Below are 21,285 nucleotides of genomic sequence, written 5' to 3'. Positions count from 1 at the left end.
ACTGCTCGAGGGCAGGATAAGGCATATCCTGCAGAGGCGCTACATAACTGCAGAACAACAAACAGGGGAATGCCCCTCCCCTCCCCTCGTCAGCTTCACCTGGAGACTCTGGTTCCAATTTGTCTGGATTTTTGGGGATATGATCTGCATCTCTCTTAGCGATGAGAAACTGGGCCCGACCCTTTGTCTCCCATGTCTCAGAAAGGAGGAGGGATACCTGGGATTCGACCCCTCAATCGCGCCCGTAATGAGGATTGGGTTCTCTGCTAATTAATTGCTGAATACGAAATAGACTTTAGGGATTACCACATTGTGTTACAGGAGCTCAGGGATCGGAAGCGATTGGTAGGGTTTCCCCGAGAATGGGTGGATGGCCGTAGGATAACGATATCCCTGCCTGGACTAGGGGTTATTTTCGGACAGTGATATCCCAGGAAGCCCACCAGGGAGAATCCCTCAGAAACAAAATTAAAAACGGGCTGTGACCAGGAGGGAAGGCTTCTCCCCCAGCTTGTCCCACACATACCAGGCCCTCACAATGGATTAGGCATAAAAATCACAGGGAATTCCTTGTTCACGAACATTTATCACAAACTGAAACAAATCATAATGAATGTATCAGGGATACAGTAATTACAGTGGTGTCCTTCCCCATTAAAATAATCATGTTCCCAACTGACCCACAGGATAATGGGACAAAGGACAGGGAAATTTGAGGGAAAACACAGAACCCAGAAAAGTAATTAACAGATAAAAGAAAAGGGAACTCCTTAATGATTTAGCCACAGTATACGAGTCCACCCCCAGAGCGGGGTGTTACTGGTCAGTACGTTGACTTGGCTAATTTGGAGAATAAACTCAGGATCTTGACCCAACAACTCTCTAATGAGCCTGAGAAAGACTGAACACAGAAAACCCACAGGAGACCATGGGACAACTCGTCGAGAATCTGGCTAACCATCACTTCGTGACCAAACTGGAGGGTCACGCCAACACGATTAACCAGATCATCCACGGCCCAATCAGAGATTATGGTGAGCAGTAAAACCACACCCTGTGAAGTAACGGGATGGTGGAACAGCTGAGGGAGGAGGTCAGGCCGGCCAGCCAAAGGATAGTCCCATCCCGGGTTAGTGACAAACAGCATAAATATTTGTTTCCGGAGAACACCCACACCAACGTCTCTCACTGTCAGTGACAGCAGCTAACCAAGGGCTGGGTTAATAACAGCTGTAAGGACACTCTCGGTGGGACACCTGGGCTTGGTATGAGGGATTCCACTTAACCCAAGTGACCAAAGTTAGGATGAAGTCCAAATTATCGGAGTTGTATTAAAAAGGTACTTGGATTGGCTACCATGATTACCACCATGATTACTGTGGAGATAGAGGGAACATTGCCAGGGACCATACTTACATAAATGGGAAGGAACAGGTCATACCATGAGATTTCCATAGCCTGTTATCCAAGAAATCGGCTCCTCTCACATCGGCTGTGGTCCTAACCACACTCACCTTGACATATCTCGGGATACCGGTGGTTAGGATTGCAGGCTACAACAAATGGGTACGATCATGGTGAATAATGCCTGGACACACCCCCCAGGGGCTGGAAGGTAGATGGAACTCCCCGGGTGATCACGTTAGTTTCATTCATTTGCAGTGTTTGAGTGTTCCTGGCTGGGCCAGTATTGATTTCCTGCCCATAGTTGCCATTACGACAGATTGGCCATGTTAAATTTCTCATTGTGTCAAGGGATATTCGGGCTAGCTGGAATAGCCATAGGAAATGCAGGGTTTCAGGGATATCATTAGGGGAGTGGGTCTGAGTTGGATTCTCTTCAGAGGGTCATTGTGGACTCAATGGGCCGAACGGTCTGATTCTGTTCTGTCAAGATTTTATGATATCACTTATCAGCTATAAGACTTTGGGTGTAGGTTTGATTGCTGATAGGTTTGATATCCAGACGTTTTGTTACCTGCCTGGGTAGCATCATCAGTGGCGACCTCCAAGTGAAGCTATAAGACCATCGGTTTGGAAAACGTACACAATGGCTTTTGCACAGACAGCTGGCTACTCTGACAACAAGCATAACCAGCTTTTAAAATTAGGTTTGTAATTTATTGCATAAGCTTCTTTTCTTTCCATTCAAGTGGATGAGTTGGGGAAGATGTCACAACCTCCTGGTTAAAACACAGATAGACAGCCAAGGTTTATTGGCCAAGGAAATCTCCCAAATCACAAAACACGCACAAAAGGCACAGTGCAAACACAGCATAATGTAAAAGGCAACAGTTATTCTGGACAGACGTATCTACCAAACAAATGAGGACCCAGACAGGAAGGCACCGGCTCCTGCTACACAAAGAAACTAACAGCAACAAGCCATCCAAATGATTGGCAATACTTCAAAGTATTAACGGATTCTCCTAATTGGCCAGAACGATAGAAAGTTCCTGAAAACCATCCAGAAATGAACAAAAACAGGGTTTATCTGCAGATTGATTGCCTGAGTCTCTGGAGGCCTTCTGAGGAGACCAGCATGGCAAGAGACAGAGACCATGTGACCATCCAGAGAGAGAGGGGGCGAGAGAAAACAGTTTCACAGACCCAGAAGCAGAACGAGAGAGAGAGAGAGAGAGAGAGAGAGAGAGAGAGAGAGAGAGAGAGAGAGAGAGACAGAGAGAGAGAGAGAGAGAGAGACTGAAGCAAAACCCAGGGCCATGGGAGAGAGGGAATGTGAAAATCAGTTGAGAGAGAGAGTTGGAACCAACTGGAATAACGAGTGTCACCCCTTCAGTCTGTCCATGTTTTAACTCCTCAGTCTTAGTCTGACTCCCCCTTCTCTCCCTCTCTCTGTCCCCTCTCTCGCTGTCCTTCTGTCTGTCTTTCTCGCACACACACTCTTTCTCTCACTCTCTCCCTCTCCCTGTCTCTCTCTGCCCATCTTTCTCCCATCCCCCTTCTCCATCCCCACTCTCTCCATCTCGCTCTCTTTTTCTCACCCTCCCTTTCTGTTTTTCGTTATTTCGGACCTGAAAGATCTCACCCAATTTCGTACCCCCTCAAAAATACTATGCCCTTCATTTTCACTGTCCTCCCAAATTTATCCCCTTTCCCAAATATCTTCCCTCCCAAATAATTACCTCACCAAATTAGCGCCCCTGAAATATTTTGCTGCCCCCAACATTGCTGTGAGCCCCACTCCCTGGGGCAGAGGGAAATGAGTGGAAAGGTGTGGAGCTGGAAAAGCCCAGCAGGTCAGGCCAGAACCGTCGACTCTCCTGGCTGACCCGCTGTGCTTCCCCAGCTCCACACTTTGTAACTCTGACTCTCCAGCATCTGCAGTCCTCACTTTCTCACACAGGCCAATGAGTCTGGGTTGACTGACTGGCCTGTGGCTATTTTAAGGCACAGCAAGATCCCAGTCCCAGAATTATAGAAGGCTTGTACCACAGATGGAGTCCTTCCTTCCCATTCCCCCCCCCCCCACCCTTCCCCCATTAAATGATCCTGGTCCTGTTCAGGATCCTGAGGATTGTCCCCTGAATGGCCTCACTGACTCTCCTTTCTGTGGAGACCTCTTCTCCGTGTTGTGGTTCTGTTCGCCGAGCTGGGAATTTGTGTTATAGACGTTTCGTCCCCTGTCTAGGTGACATCCTCAGTGCTTGGGAGTCTCCTGTGAAGCGCTTTTGTAATGTTTCCTCCGTCATTTATAGTGGTTTGTCTCTACCGCTTCCGGTTGTCAGTTCCAGCTGTCCGCTGCAGCGGCCGGTATATTGGGTTCAGGTCGATGTGTTTGTTAAACACACCAACCTGGACCCAATATACCGGCCACTGCAGCGGACAGCTGGAACTGACAACTGGAAGCGGTAGAGACAAACCACTACAAATGCCGGAGGAACCATCACAGAAGCGCTTCACAGGAGGCTCCCAAGCACTGAGGATGTCACCTAGACAGGGGACGAAACGTCTATAACACAAACTCCCAGCTCGGCGAACAGAACCACAACAACGATCACCCGAGCTACAAATCTTCTCACAAACTTTGAACACCTCTTCTCCATCCTGTCTCAGACTTTGCGTCTCATGCTGTCCCTCCCTCAATCACTCTCTCTCTCTCACAGCAGCCCTTCCTTTCTCCACCAACCCCAAAACCCTATCAAACAGTCCCCCGTCTCTGGATGTCCCACTCCCCCCTTGTCTCCCAATCTCCCCCTTCATATGTAGACCCACAGCTCCTGGGCTGGAGGACATGGTGCAGAGACGAACACACCTATTGACCGACTGCTGTCATGCACAGAAAGATCCCACTCTGCAACCTTTCCCCAGCCGCGCACACTGTCCTTCTCCCTCCATATGTGTCCTTCTTCCTCTCCCTGTTTCTCACTGCCCATCTCTCTCTCTCCTCAATTTCTCCATCCCCACTCTCTCCATGTCTCTCTTTCTCTTTTTGTCACCCTCCCCTTCTCTTTTTCTTAAGTTGAGACTCAATGCGAAAAGTACTTTTATGTCCCTTACACTAACCCCCTCCCCACAGTAGGGGTAACATTCGGGAGAGACCAGGAAAAGGTTGATCCCCCGCATTAACTGTACAGCATCCAGCGACACAGAGACAAACTCTTCCCATGTCCCTTCCCCAGTTATTGGGACAGGGGTCTAGGGAGACAGAGGGAGAGAAACTACAAGAGAGACAGAGAGATGGGTAGACAGACAGTGAGAGGGGGGGGGGGAGAGAATAAGCGAAAGGCGGGCAGGCAGAGGGTGGGAGAGAAAGTGAGAAGAACTGAAAAAGAGCAGGAGAGAGGCAGAGAGAGAGTAAAACCCCAGGAAGAGAAATACAATGTCAGACAGATACAAGGGGGAAAAGTGGAGGCAAAGACAGCGAGTGAAGGTCAGATAGACAGCAAGAGAGAAAACTCGTGGAGAGATATAGGACAGAGAGAGAGAGAGAGAGAGAGGAGTTGCAGCAGCAGTAAAGAGCTGAGAGAGTGGAGTGGGGGGGTGTTTCTGTTGCGATGCAACGAGAATGATTTACAGACAAGAAAGGCAAGATCCCCCAGAGCTGAGAGGAAGATGCAGAGAGAGATGAGCAAGGTGTTGGTTTTGGGGAAGATTGAATGATTAAACATTCCTGAAAAACATGATGGGGTGACAAAGGCCAGAGTGTTGGAGGAAGGGAATCTGCAGGGAAATGTCAACAGGGCAGAGATATGAAGGATGTTGTGAGATCGGGATTGAAGGAAAAATGTGGGAGAGACAGCTGGGAACACAGAAATATACATAAGAGCTCTCATGGGAGTGGGAAGCAGTGAGATCGGTGGGATCAGACTGTGCAGCTTCCCTCTCTAGTATTTTGCGCCTTTGTCTCCTCAGTGTGGAGCTCGCATCTTGTGGTAAAATTCCCACAGACAGCCTGAATCCCACAGTGTGTGTGTCTGTGTGTTCACTCTCTCTGGTTCCACCGCCTGTCTGATAATTCCGTATAGCAGAATAATTTGATTCTCTGTCTCTGTACTGTCCGGGTTTCAGCTCCCAAATCAAATGTTAAATCATTCACGATCCTATTGAAGAGTAGAGCAGGTTCGCGGGGCTGAATGGTCTCCTCCTGTTACTATTTCGGATGGTCTTATGTTCTTAACACTACCTCCCAGCTCTTGGTCCCCACACTGGAGGTTATAACTCCACAAGGCCCTGATATGTAGAGGGCTGCACTCTTCCATGAGTCTCGGAGGGAACCAGCCTGATTTGGATTGGAGTTGCAGCCTCTCAGTGAGAAGTGAAATCTCCTCGAGATTCCCCTCAGTCTCTCACTATAAGGTGGAGCAGGCCAGTCACCGAGAAACAAACAGCAGGCCAGGTCTACCATGTCCTCCAGTTCCATTTCAGAAGGCCACATGGGAGGGGCTTGTTTACTTCATCAGCTTCCCGTGCTCTCCCTTCTGGGTTAGGGTGGGGACGGAATGGCCTTGCTCCTGGCTCTTATTGAGGTGCAGGCTGGCTATGTTTGGGTTATACAGGGCATGCCCCTGGAGTGAAGTCAGTTAGTTCAGTTGGCTGGACAGTTGGTTTATAATGCATAGTAAAACCAATTCCCACACCAGCTGGGGTTACCCTGAAGGACTCTCCTTCCCAACCACTCCCTCAGCTGGGGCATACTGACCCTCTGATTAAATCCCCACCAGACACTGCTCTCTAATGAGGAGCTGTCCCATGCTCTAGTAAGACTACGGTGACATTACATTAGTTTGTACCTGGAGCACTGTGTGCAGGACTAGTCACTGCATTGCCAGAGGGATGTTAGTGTGTGGGGAAGGTTTACTGGATGAATCCCCCATTGGAATGAACAGCACTGTCGTTACCCCAGTTAAGCCACCCTTCAGATTTTGTGTCTTTGGAGACTGTAAATATATGGCTTACTCGAAAAAACAGAAAGCTGGCTGCGAGGGTGAATGTATTCAGCATCCAGAAGCCTGTGGAGACGCTGTGTAACTCACGCAGGGGACGGTCATCTGACATTCCGTTTCGCGCCCGGAAGAGTGTGAGGCGGTCACGTGACGTTGCGTTAAGCGCCCTGGAAGCGGGCCCAGGAGGTCACGTGACGTTCCGTTTCGTGCCCCGGAAGCGGGCCGAGGAGGTCACGTGATGCTCCGTTTCGCGGCCAAAAGAAGCTCACGTGCGGTCAGATATCCGGGAATGCAAGGAGGCGGGGAATGGAGTCAGATCAACAGCCAATGAGAAGATAATTCTACCTCAGTGTTTGTATGACGTTTTTTATTGTATAAAAGACTGGGGCAGGGATAGAACTAAGTCTTACTTTTTTAAACTGGCACACTTGGTAGTTTAGTGGTGCTGCAAGGGCACAGCAATTCAGGCATCATCCAAGAGCAGCGAAATCAACGTTTCGGGCAAAAGCCCTTCATCAGAAATCAAGGCAGTCAGCCTGAAGCATGGAGAGATAAGCGAGAGGAGGGTGGGGGTGGGGAGAGAGTAGCATAGAGTACAATGGGTGAGTGGGGGAGGCGATGAAGGTGATAGGTCAAGGAGGAGAGGGTAGAGTGGATAGGTGGAAAAGGAGATAGGCAGGTAGGACAAGACCGGACAAGTCAAGGAGACAGTGCTGAGCTGGAAGTTTGAAACTACGATGAGGTGGGGGAAGAGGAAATGAGGAAGCTGTTGAAGTCCACATTGATGCCCTGGGGTTGAAGTGTTCCGAGGCAGAAGATCAGGCGTACTTCGTCCAGGCGTCTGGTGGTGAGGGAGCGGAGGTGAAGGAGGCCCAGGACCTCCATGTCCTCAGCAGAGTGGGAGGGGGAGTTGAAATGTTTGGCCACGGTGCGGTTTAGTTGATTGGTGTGGGTGTCTCGGAGATGTTCCCTGAAGCGCTCTGCTAGGAGGCGCCCAGTATCCCCAATGTAGAGGAGACCACATCGGGAGCAACGGATACAATAAATGATATAAGTGGATGTGCAGGTCAAACTTTGATGGATGTGGAAGGCTCCTTTAGGGCCTTGGAATGAGGTGAGGGAGGAGGTGTGGGCACAGGTTTTACAGTTTCTGCGGTGGCAGAGAAAAGTGCCAGAATGGGAGGGTGGGTCATAGGGGGGTGTGGACCTGAACAGGTAGTCTCGGAGGGAACGGTCTTTGTGGAGGGCGGAAAGGGGTAGGGAGGGAAATATATCCCTGGTGGTGGGGTCTTTTCGCAGGTGGCGTAATTGTCGGCGGATGATTTGGTTTAAGTGCCATTAGTGACGACCGACTTGATCCATCTCCATTCGTGACGACCGACTTGACACTGGCATTTTTTACAAACCCACTGACTCCCACAGCTACCTGGATTACACCTCTTCCCACCCTATCTCTTACAATAATGCCATTCCCAATTTCTCCACCGCCGCCATATCTGCTACCAGGAGGACCAGTTCCACCATAGAACACAACAGATGGCCTCCTTCTTTAGAGACCGCAATTTCCCTTCCCACGTGGTTAAAGATGCCCTCCAACGCAACTCATCCACATCCCGCACCTCTGCCCTCAAACCCCACCCCTCCAACCGTAACAAGGACAGAACGCCCCTGGTGCTCACCTTTCACCCTACAAACCTTCGCATCAACCAAATCATCCACCGACATTTCCGCCACCTCCGAAAAGACCCCACAACCAGGGATATATTTCCCTCCCCACCCCTTTCAACCTTCCGCAAAGACCGTTCCCTCCGCGACTACCTGTTCAGGTCCACACCCCCCTATGACCCACCCTCCCATTCTGGCACTTTCCCCTGCTACCTCAGGAACTGTAATACCTGTGCCCACACCTCCTCCCTCACCTCTATCCAAGGCCCTAAAGGAGCCTTCCACATCCATCAAAGTTTTACCTGCACATCCACTAATATCATTTATTGTATCTGTTGCTCCCGATGGGGTCTCCTCTACATTGGGGAGACTGGGCGACTCCTAGCAGAGTGCTTTAGGGAACATCTCCGAGACACCCGCACCAATCAACCAAACCGCCCCGTGGCCCAACATTTCAACTCCCCCTCCCACTCTGCAGATGACATGGAGGTCCTGGGCCTCCTTCACCACCGTTCCCTCACCACTAGACGCCTGGAGGAAGAACGCCTCATCTTCCACCTTGGAACACTTCAACCCCAGGACATCAATGTGTACTTCAACAGCTTCCTCATTTCCCCTTCCCTCACCTCATCCTCGTTTCAAACTTCCAGCTCAGCACTGTCTCCTTGACTTGTCCGGACTTGTCCGACCTGCCTATCTCCTTTTCCACCTATCCACTCCACCCTCTCCTCCTTGACCAATCACCTTCATCTCCTCCCCCACTCACCGATTGTACTCTATGCTACTCTCTCCCCACTCCCACCCTCCCCTAGCTTATCTCTCCATGCTTCAGGCTCACTGCCTATATTCCTGATGAAGGGCTTTTGCCCGAAACGTTGATTTCGCTGCTCGTTGGATGCTGCCTGAACTGCTGTGCTCTTCCAGCACCACTTATCCAGTATTTGCTTTCCAGCATCTGCAGTCATTTATTTTACCACACTTGGTAGTTTGTCAGGGACAAAATGGTTTAGACCCAGAGTTCTGAATGCTTTATCTACTTACTCTTTAAAATAAATTAAGAGTGTGAGACTGAATATATTCTCCAATTGCTTCATTTAAAAGAACACGCAGGACCCGGTTCACACATAGAAGAAAATAAGTTGGTAGATTGAGCCAAAAGTCGTACAAGACACAAGGACGAATTCACCTGAAACAGCAGCTGGATTTTATATTCATGAGCACATGAGCACCCAATAAGATTGGCTAGTTTACATACACACATACACACACACACACACACACACACACACACACACACACACACACACACAGGCATGGTCTCACTCTCTCACACACACAGAGACATGGTCTCACTCTCTCTCTCTCGCACACACACACACACACTCTTATTCTCTCACACACACACTCACTCTCACGCACACAGACACTCTCTCTCTCACACACTCTCTGTCTCTCACACACTCGCAGACACTCTCTCTCACACACACACACTCTCTGTCTCTCTCACACACAGACATTCTCTCTCACACACATACTCACAGATAGACACACAGACACACGATCCCTCAAACACACACAGACACACTCTCTCTCACACCCACATACACACACAGTTACTCTCTCTCACACACATTCACACGCAGACACACGCTCCCTCAAACACACACAGACACACTCTCACACACCCACATAAACACACAGTTACTCTCTCTCTCACACACATATACACGCTTTCAAACACACATATACACACTCTCTCACACACTCACACGCACATGGACACACACTCTCTCTCACACAGACATACACTGACACACACTTTCTCACACACACAAACGCTCTCTCTCTCACACACATAAATACAAAGTTACACTCTCTCTCACACACACATACACACGCAGACACACGCTCCCTCAAATATGCATAGACACACTCTCTCTCTCACACACGGACACCCACATTCTGTCTCACACACACTGACACACACACACACTCTCACACACAGACACACTCACTCTCGCAAACACATGCACACAGACACACACTGTCTCACACACACATACAAAGGCTTTCTCACACAAGACAAACTGTCATACACACACACACAGACACACAGACACATACACACATAGACACACAGACACACACACATAGACACACAGACACATTCTCTCACACACACAGTCACACTCTCACACACATACACACAGACACACTCTCTCTCACACACACATACACACTCTCTCACACACACCCTCACTCACACACATGCACAGAGACACACACACCCTAAAACACACACATAGCCACACACTCTCACATGAACATGCACTTTCTCTCACACGCACACATATACAGACACACAGAGATACACATGCATCCACTCTTTCACACACACAAACACGGGCAGTTTCTCTCTCTCTCTCTCTCTCTCTCTCTCTCACACACACACACACACACACACACACACACACACACACACACACACACACACGCACATACACACACACACACACACACAGCTGTAAAGGCATGGTTGAGGTATTGCTGGAGAAATGATTTCTCTGATGACTGAACTCTGATCTCGCATGATGACTGCCCCAGGGAGACAGACAGCAGCTACAGATGACTTGTTGGATCTTCCTGTGCATCACCTCTTGCATCGACAGCGTTAGTCTGTTTGGGTGCCTGCTTTTGTAAAACGTCTCCAAGCAACAAGTAACAATAGATTTATGAAAGTTTTCCACCAAACTATGTTTCAGGCACATGCTGCTGTTATTTTTCACTGATTGTTTAAAATGATCTGAATCTTCTGAAATGGGGAGTGGATTCCATTTAAAATTACGACACCAGAGTGCCTCAGGGACCAAGACGAAATGATCAGGAAATTACATCTGTTCCTTTCTATCCTCTGCACTCTGTACCACCTCAGTTAGTTCTCCGTCAATCCCTCAGAAAGTGCTCCCTCAGTACCTCAGATAGTGCTCCCTCAATACCTCAGAACGTGCTCCCTCAATATCTCAGAATGTGCTCCCTCAGTACCTCAGACTGTGCTCCCTCAATACCTCAGATAGTGCTCCCTCAGTACCTCAGAAAGTGCCCCTTCAATAGCTCACATACCTCTCCCTCATTACCTCAGATAATGCTCGCTCAATTCCTCAGATGGTGCTCCCGCAATACCTCAGATTGTTCTCCCTCAGTACCTCAGAAAGTACTCCCTCAGCAGCTCAGAAAGTGCTCTCTCAATACCTCAAAAGTGGCCCCTCAATAGCTCACATAGTTCTCGCTCAGTACCTCAAAATATGCTCCCACAGTTCCTCAGATAGTGCTCCCTAAATACCGCAGAAAGTGCTCCCTCAGTATCTGAGAAAGTGCTCCCTCAGGACCTCAGACAGTGCTCCCTCAGTTCCTCAGATAGTGCTCCCTCAATACCTCAGAAAGTGCTACCTCAATACCTCAGAAAGTGCTCTTTCAATACCCCAGAATGTGCTCCCTCAGTACCTCAGAAAGTTCACCCTCAGTAACTCAGAAAGTGTTCCCTCAATACCTCAGAAGGTGCTCCCTCAGTACCTCAGAAAGTTCTCCATCAATTCCTCAGATAGTGCTCCCTTAATCCATCAGCCATTGCTTCCCAATACTTCAGAAAGTGCTCCCTCAGATCCTCAGAAAGTACCCGGTCAGTACCTCAGACAGTGCTCCCTCAATATCTCAGATAGTGCTCCATCTATTCCTCAGATAGTGCTCCGTCAATCCCTCAGCCAGTCCACCCCAATACTTCAGAAACTACTTCCACAGTACCTTAGAAAGTGCTGCCTCAATACCTCAGCCAGTGAACCCCCAATTCTTCAGACAGTGCTCCCTGAATACCTCAGAAAGTGCTACCTCAGTACCTCAGAAAGTGCTCCCTCAATACCTCTGAAAGTGCTCCCTCAGTACCTCAGAAAGTGCTCCTCCAATACCTCAGAAAGTGCTCCCTCAGTACCTCAGACAGTGCTCCCTCTATACCTCAGAAAGTGTTCCCTCAGTAACTCAGAAAGTGCCCATTCAGTACCTGAGAAAGTGCTCCCTCAATACCTCAGAAAGTGCTCCCCCATTACCTCAGAAAGTGCTCCCTCAGTACCTCAGACAGTGCTCCCTCAATTCCTCAGAAAGTGCTCCCTCAGTACCTCAGAAAGTGCCCATTCAGTACCTTAGAAAGTGCTCCCCCAATACCTCAGAAAGTGCTCCCTCAGTACCTCAGAAAGTGCTCCCTCAATACCTCTGAAAGTGCTCCCTCAGTACCTCAGAAAGTGCTCCCTCAGTACCTCAGAAAGTGCTCCCACAATTCCACAGAAAGTGCTCCCTCAGTACCTCAGCACATGCTCCCTCAATACCTCAGCCAGTGCTCCTCCAATACCTCAGAAAGTGCTCCCTCAGTACCTCAGACAGTGCTCCCTCTATACCTCAGAAAGTGTTCCCTCAGTAACTCAGAAAGTGCCCATTCAGTACCTGAGAAAGTGCTCCCTCAATACCTCAGAAAGTGCTCCCCCATTACCTCAGAAAGTGCTCCCTCAGTACCTCAGACAGTGCTCCCTCAATTCCTCAGAAAGTGCTCCCTCAGTACCTCAGAAAGTGCCCATTCAGTACCTTAGAAAGTGCTCCCCCAATACCTCAGAAAGTGCTCCCTCAGTACCTCCGAAAGTGCTGCCTCAGTACCACAGAATATGGTCCCTCAATACCTCAGTGAGTGCACCCCAATACCGAAGAAAATGCTCCCTCAGTACCGCAGACAGTACTCCCTCATTACCCCAGAAAGTGCTCTGTCAATAACTCAGAATGTGCTTCCTCAGTACCTCCGAACGGGCTCCTCAATACCTCAGAAAGTGCACCCTCCGTAGCTCAGAAAGTGCTCCCTCAATATCAAAGAAAGTGCTCCCTCAGTACCTCAAAACGTGCTCACTCAATACCTCCGACAGTGCTTCCCCAATACTTCAGAAAGTACTCCGTCAATACCTCAGAAAGTGCACCCCTCTATTCCTCAGATATTTCTCCCTCAATACCTCAGAAAGTGCTTGCTCGATATCTCGGATAGTGCTCCCTCAGCACGTCAGAAACTGCTCCCTCAGTCTGTCAGAAAGTGCTCTCTCAGGGCCTCAGACAGTGCTCCCCCAATACCTCAGATAGTGCTCCCTCTACCCCTCAGAAAGTGCCCTCTTAGTACCTCAGTCATTGCTCCCCCTATACCTCAGAAAATGCTCCCTCAGTACCTCAGACAGTGCTCCCTCAGTACCCCAGAAAGTGCTCTGTCAATACCTCAGGAGGTGCTCCCTCAGTACCTCAGAAAGTGCTCCTCAATACCTCAGAAAGTGCTACCTCAATACCTCAGAAAGTGCTCCCACAATATCTAAGAACGTTCTCCCTCAATATCACAGATATTTCTCCCTCAAAACATCAGTCAGTGCTCCACCAATATCTCAGATAGTGCTTCCTCAGTACCACAGAATGTGCTCCCTCAGTACCTCAGAAAGTGCTCCCTCAATATCGAAGAAAGTGCTCCCTCAATTACTCAGGTATTTCTCCCTCAATACCTCAAATAGTGCTTCCTCATTATGTCAGAAAGTGCTCCCTTAGTCTGTCAGAAAGTGCTTCCTCAGGACATCAGACAGTGCTCCCTCGGTACCTCAGAAAGTGGCCCCTCAATACCTCAGAAAGTGTTCCCTCAGTACCTCAGAAAATGTTCCCTCAATGCCTCTGAAAGTGCTCCCTCAATACCTCAGACAGTGCTCCCTCAATACCTCACAAAGTGCTCCCTGAATATCTCAGATAGTTCTCGATCAATTCCTCAGATAGAGCTCCCGCAATCTCTCAGCCAGTGATCCCCAATACCTCAGAAATTGCTCCCTCATTACCTCAGAAAGTGCTCCCTCAGTACCTCAGACAGTGCTCCCTCAATACCTCAGCCAGTTCATCCCAATACTTCAGACAGTGCTACCTCAATACCTCAGAAAGTGCACCCTCAGTACCTCAGAAAGTGCACCCTCAATGCCTCAGAAAGTGCTCCCTCAGTACCTCAGAAAGTGCACCCTCAATGCCTCAGAAAGTGATTCCTCAGTAGCTCAGAGAGTGGTCTCTCAATACCTCAAAATGTGGCCCCTAATAGCTCACATGGTTTTTTTTAGATTAGATTAGATTAGATTAGACTACTTACAGTGTGGAAACAGGCCTTCTCCCTCAGTACCACAGTTAGTGTTCCATCAATTCCTCAGATAGTGCTCCCTCAATACCTCAGAAAGTGCTACCTCAATACCTCAGAAAGTTCTCTCTCAATACCTCCGAAAATGCTCTCTCAGTACCTCAGACAGTGCTCCCTCAATACCCCAGAAAATGTCCTGTCTATACCTCAGAAAGTGCTCCATCAGTACCTCAGAAAGTGCTCCTCAATACCTCAGAAAATGCTCCCTCCGTAGCTCAGAAATTGCTCCCTCAATATCTAAGGAAGAGCTCCCTCAATATCACAGATATTTCTCCCTCAATATCTCAGTCAGTGCTCCCCCAATAACTCAGAAAACTCTTCCTCAGTACCTCAGACAGTGCTTCCTCATTACCCCAGAAAGTGTTATGTCAATACCTCAGAAAGTGCTCCCTCAGTACCTCAGAAAGTGCTCCTCAATACCTCAGAAAGTGCTCCCTCCGTACCTCAGAAATTGCTTCCTCAATACCTAAGGAAGTGCTCCCTCAATATCACAGATATTTCTCCCTCAATACCTCAGTCAGTGCTCCCCCAATATCTCAGACAGTGCTTCCTCAGTACCTCAGAAAGTGCTCCCTCAATACCTCAGAATGTGCTCCTTCGGTACCTCAGACAGTTCTCCCTCAATACCTCAGAAAGTGCTCCCTCAATACCTCAGAAAGTGCTCCCTCAATACCACAGATAGTTCTCCCACAGTACCTCAGATCGTGCTCCCTCAATACATCAGAAAGAGCCCCCTCAATAGCTCACATAGCTCTCCCTCAGTACCTCAGATAAGGCTCGTTCAATTCCTTAGATAGTGCTCCCTCAATACTTCAGATTGTTCTCCTTCAGTACCTCAGAAAGTGCTCCCTCAGTACGTCAGAAAGTGCTCACTCAATGCCTCAGAAAGTGCTCCCTCAGTAGCTCAGAAAGTGCTCTGTCAATACCTCAAAAAGTGGCCCCTAATAGCTCACATGGTTCTCCCTCTGTATCACAGGTCGTGCTCCATTAAATCCTCAGATAGTGCTCCCTCAATACCTCAGAAAGTGCTACTGTAATACCTCAGAAAGTTCTCTCTCAATACCTCAGAAAGTGCTCCCTCAGTAGCTCAGACAGTGCTCCCTCAATATCCCCGAAAGTGCTCCCTCAGTGCCTCAGAAATCCTCCCTCAGTACCTCATAAAGTGCTCCCTCAATACCTAAGATAGTTCTCCCTCAGTACCTCAGAAAGTGCTCCCTCAATACGTCAGAAAGTGCTCCCTCAGTGCTTCAAAAAGTGCTAACTCAATACCTCAGACAGTTCTCCCCAATACCTCAGAAAGTACTCCGTCAATACCTCAGAAAGTGTGCCCTCTATACCTCAGATATTTCTCCCTCAATACCTCAGAAAGTGCTTGCTCAGTACTTCAAAATGTGCTAACTCAATACCTCAGACAGTGCTCCCTCAATCCCTCAGAAAGTGCCCTCTCAGTACATCAAAAAGTACTCCTTCAATGCCTCTGATGGTGCTCCCTCAATAACTTAGAACCAGCTCCCTCAATACCTCAGACAGTGCTCCGTCAGTACCTCCGAAAATGCTCGCTCAGTACGTCAGACAGTTCTCCCACAATACCACAGAAAGTGCTCCCTCAATATCTCAGATAGTGCTCCATCAATTTCGGACACAGTGCTCCCTGAATTCCTCAGCCAGTGCTCCCCAATACCTCAGAAAGTGCTCCCTCAGTACCTCAGAAAGTGCTCCCTCAGTACCGCAGACAGTGCTCCCTCAATACCTCAGAACGAGCTCCCTCAATTCTTCAGATATTTCTCCCTCAATACCTCAGAAAGTGCTCCCTCAATATCTCAGATAGCTTTCCATCAATATCTCAGATAGTTCTCCCTCAATACATCAGAGAGCGAAACTCAATACCTCTGAAAATTCTCTCAATATCTCAGAATGTGTTTCCTGAATACCTCAGATAATTCTCCCTCAGTACCTCAAAAAGTGCTCCCTGAATACATCAGACAGTGCTCCCTCAGTGCCTCAGATAGTTCTCCCTCAGTACCTCAGAAAGTGTTAACTCAATACCTCAGAAAGTGTTCCTTCAATATCTAAGAGGGTGCTCCCTCAGTACCTCAGAAAGTGCTCCCTCAATACCTCAGAAAGTACTCCCTCAATACCTCAGATAGTTCTCCCTCGATACCTCAGATAGTGCACACTCAGTACCTCAGAAAATGCTCGCTGAATACCTCAGAAAGTGCTCCCTCAATACCTCAGCCAGTGCTACCTCAATACCTCAGCCAGTGCTCCCCCAATACCTCAGAAAGTGCTCCCTCAGTACCTCAGAAAGTGCTGCCTCAGTACGTCAGATCATTCTCCCTCAATACCTCAGCCAGTGCTCCCCCAATACCTCAGAAAATGCTCTCTCAGTACCTCAGACAGTGCTCCCTCAGTACCCCAGAAAGTGCTCCTCAATACCTCAGAAAGTGCTGCCTCCGGACCTCAGAAAGTGCTCCCTCAATATCTAAGAAGGGGCTCCCTCATTATCACAGATATTTCTCCCTCAATACCTCAGATAGTGCTTCCTCAGTATGTCAGAAGGTGCTCCCTCAGTCTGTCAGAAAGTGCTCCCTCAGGATCTCTGACAGTGCTCCCTCAGTACCTCAGAAAGTGGTCCCTCAATACCTCAGAAATTGTTCCCTCAATATCTTAGAAGGTGCTCCCTCAGTACTTCAGAAAGTGCTCCCTCAATACCTCAGACAGTGCTCCCTCAATACCTCAGAAAGTGGTCCCTCAATACCTCAGAAATTGTTCCCTCAATATCTTAGAAGGTGCTCCCTCAGTACTTCAGAAAGTGCTCCCTCAATACCTCAGAAAGTGGTCCCTCAATATCTTAGAAGGTGCTCCCTCAGTACTTCAGAAAGTGTTCCCTCAGTACCTCAGAAAGTGTTCCCTCAATGCCTCTGAAAGTGCTCCCTCAATACCTCAGACAGTGCTCCCTCAATACCTCACAAAGTGCTTCCTGAATATCTCAGATAGTTCTCGATCAATTCCTCAGATAGAGCTCCCGCAATCTCTCAGCCAGTGATCCCCAATACCTCAGAAATTGCTCCCTCATTACCTCAGAAAGTGCTCCCTCAGTACCTCAGACAGTGCTCCCTCAATACCTCAGCCAGTTCATCCCAATACTTCAGACAGTGCTACCTCAATACCTCAGAAAGTGCTCCCTCAGTACCTCAGAAAGTGCACCCTCAATGCCTCAGAAAGTGCTCCCTCAGTACCTCAGAAAGTGCACCCTCAATGCCTCAGAAAGTGATTCCTCAGTAGCTCAGAGAGTGGTCTCTCAATACCTCAAAAAGTGGCCCCTAATAGCTCACATGGTTTTTTTTTAGATTAGATTAGATTAGATTAGACTACTTACAGTGTGGAAACAGGCCTTCTCCCTCAGTACCACAGTTAGTGTTCCATCAATTCCTCAGATAGTGCTCCCTCAATACCTCAGAAAGTGCTACCTCAATACCTCAGAAAGTGCTCCTCAATACCTCAGAAAATGCTCCCTCCGTAGCTCAGAAATTGCTCCCTCAATATCTAAGGAAGAGCTCCCTCAATATCACAGATATTTCTCCCTCAATATCTCAGTCAGTGCTCCCCCAATAACTCAGAAAACTCTTCCTCAGTACCTCAGACAGTGCTTCCTCATTACCCCAGAAAGTGTTATGTCAATACCTCAGAAAGTGCTCCCTCAGTACCTCAGAAAGTGCTCCTCAATATCTAAGGAAGTGCTCCCTCAATATCACAGATATTTCTCCCTCAATACCTCAGTCAGTGCTCCCCCAATATCTCAGACAATGCTTCCTCAGTACCTCAGAAAGTGCTCCCTCAATACCTCAGAATGTGCTCCTTCGGTACCTCAGACAGTTCTCCCTCAATACCTCAGAAAGTGCTCCCTCAATACCTCAGAAAGTGCTCCCTCAATACCACAGAAAGTTCTCCCACAGTACCTCAGATCGTGCTCCCTCAATACATCAGAAAGAGCCCCCTCAATAGCTCACATAGCTCTCCCTCAGTACCTCAGATAAGGCTCGTTCAATTCCTTAGATAGTGCTCCCTCAATACTTCAGATTGTTCTCCTTCAGTACCTCAGAAAGTGCTCCCTCAGTACGTCAGAAAGTGCTCACTCAATGCCTCAGAAAGTGCTCCCTCAGTAGCTCAGAAAGTGCTCTGTCAATACCTCAAAAAGTGGCCCCTAATAGCTCACATGGTTCTCCCTCTGTATCACAGGTCGTGCTCCATTAAATCCTCAGATAGTGCTCCCTCAATACCTCAGAATTTGCTACTGTAATACCTCAGAAAGTTCTCTCTCAATACCTCAGAAAGTGCTCCCTCAGTAGCTCAGACAGTGCTCCCTCAATATCCCCGAAAGTGCTCCCTCAGTGCCTCAGAAATCCTCCCTCAGTACCTCATAAAGTGCTCCCTCAATACCTAAGATAGTTCTCCCTCAGTACCTCAGAAAGTGCTCCCTCAATACGTCAGAAAGTGCTCCCTCAGTGCTTCAAAAAGTGCTAACTCAATACCTCAGACAGTTCTCCCCAATACCTCAGAAAGTACACCGTCAATACCTCAGAAAGTGTGCCCTCTATACCTCAGATATTTCTCCCTCAATACCTCAGAAAGTGCTTGCTCAGTACTTCAAAAAGTGCTAACTCAATACCTCAGAAAGTGCTCCCTCAATACCTCAGCCAGTGCTACCTCAATACCTCAGCCAGTGCTCCCCCAATACCTCAGAAAGTGCTCCCTCAGTACCTCAGAAAGTGCTGCCTCAGTACGTCAGATCATTCTCCCTCAATTCCTCAGTCAGTGCTACCCCAATACCTCAGAAAATGCTCTCTCAGTACCTCAGACAGTGCTCCCTCAGTACCCCAGAAAGTGCTCCTCAATACCTCAGAAAGTGCTGCCTCCGGACCTCAGAAAGTGCTCCCTCAATATCTAAGAAGGGGCTCCCTCATTATCACAGATATTTCTCCCTCAATACCTCAGATAGTGCTTCCTCAGTATGTCAGAAGGTGCTCCCTCAGTCTGTCAGAAAGTGCTCCCTCAGGACCTCAGACAGTGCTCCCTCAGTACCTCAGAAAGTGGTCCCTCAATACCTCAGAAATTGTTCCCTCAATATCTTAGAAGGTGCTCCCTCAGTACTTCAGAAAGTGCTCCCTCAATACCTCAGAAAGTGGTCCCTCAATATCTTAGAAGGTGCTCCCTCAGTACTTCAGAAAGTGCTCCCTCAGGACCTCAGACAGTGCTCCCTCAGTACCTCAGAAAGTGGTCCCTCAATACCTCAGAAATTGTTCCCTCAATATCTTAGAAGGTGCTCCCTCAGTACTTCAGAAAGTGCTCCCTCAATACCTCAGACAGTGCTCCCTCAATACCTCAGAAAGTGCTCACTGAATATTTCAGATAGTCTCCATCAATTCCTCAGATAGTGCTCCCTTAATCCCTCAGCCAGTGCTCCCCAATACCTCAGAAAGTGCTCCCGCAGAACCTCAGAAAGTGCTCGGTCAATACCTTAGACAGTGCTCCCTCAATATCTCAGATAGTGCTCCATCAATTCCTCAGATAATGCTCCCTCAATACCTCAGCCAGTGAACCCCCAATACTTCAGACAGTGCTCCCTCAATAACTCAGAAAGTGCTCCCTCAGTACCTCAGAAAGTGCTCCCTCAGTACCTCAGAAAGTGCCCACTTAGTACCTCCGAAAGTGCTGCCTCAGTACCTCAGAACATGCTCCCTCAATACCTCAGTGAGTGCACACCAATACCTAAGAAAATGCTCCCTCAGTACCGCAGACAGTACTCCCTCATTACCCCAGAAAGTGCTCTATCAATAACTCAGAAAGTGCTTCCTCAGTACCTCAGAACAGGCTCCTTGATACCTCAGAATGTGCACCCTCCGTACCTCAGAAAGTGCTCCCTCAATATCAAAGAAAGTGTTCCCTCAATATCACAGATATTTCTCCCTCAATATCTCAGTCAGTGCTCCCCCAATATCTCAGACAGTGCTTCCTCAGGACCTCAGAAAGTGCTACCTTAGTACCTCAGAAAGTGCTGCCTCAATACCTCAGAATGTGCTCCCTCGGAACCTCAGACTGTGCTTCCTCAATACCTCAGAAAGTGATCCCTCAATACCACATAAAGTGCTCCCTCAGTACCTCAGAATGTGCGTCTTCAATACCTCAGATAGTTCTCCCTCAGTACCTCAGATCGTGCTCCCTCAATACCTCAGAAAGTGCCCACTCAATAGCTCACATAGCTCTCCCTCAGTACCTCAGATAAGGCTCGTTAAATTCCTCCGACAGTGCTCCCTCAATACCTCAGATTGTTCTCCCACAGTACCTCAGAAAGTGCTCCCTCAGTACCTCAGAAACTGCTCCCTCCATGCCTCAGAAAGTGCTCCCTCAATGCCTCGGAAAGTGCTCCCTCAGTCGCTCAGAAAGTGCTCTCTCAATACCTCAAATATTGGCCCCCAATAGCTCACATGGTTCTCCCTCAGTACCTCAGTTAATGCTCTCTCAATTCCTCAGATAGTGCTCGCTCAATACCTCAGAAAGTGGTCCCTCAATACCTCAGAAAGTGATCTCTCAATACCTCAGAAAGTGCTCCCTCAGTAGCTCAGACAGTGCTCCCTCAATACCTCAGAAAGTGCTCCCTCAGTACCTCAAAACGTGCTCACTCAATACCTCCGACAGTGCTTCCCCAATACCTCAGAATGTACTCCGTCAATACCTCAGAAAGTGCACCCCTCTATTCCTCAGATATTTCTCCCTCAATACCTCAGAAAGTGCTTGCTCAATATCTCAGATAGTGCTCCCTCCGTACGTCCGAAACTGCTCCCTCAGTCTGTCAGAAAGTGCTCCCGCACGACCTCAGACAGTGCTCCCCAATACCTCAGATAGTGCTCCCTCTACCCCTCAGAAAATCCCTCTCAGTACCTCAGACAGTGCTCCCTCAGTACCTCAGAAAGTGCTCTGTCA

Source organism: Chiloscyllium punctatum, chromosome 7 (genome assembly GCF_047496795.1).
Source record: "Chiloscyllium punctatum isolate Juve2018m chromosome 7, sChiPun1.3, whole genome shotgun sequence".
In the NCBI taxonomy this organism is placed as follows: Eukaryota; Metazoa; Chordata; class Chondrichthyes; order Orectolobiformes; family Hemiscylliidae; genus Chiloscyllium; species Chiloscyllium punctatum.
This window is presented reverse-complemented; position numbering follows the sequence as displayed.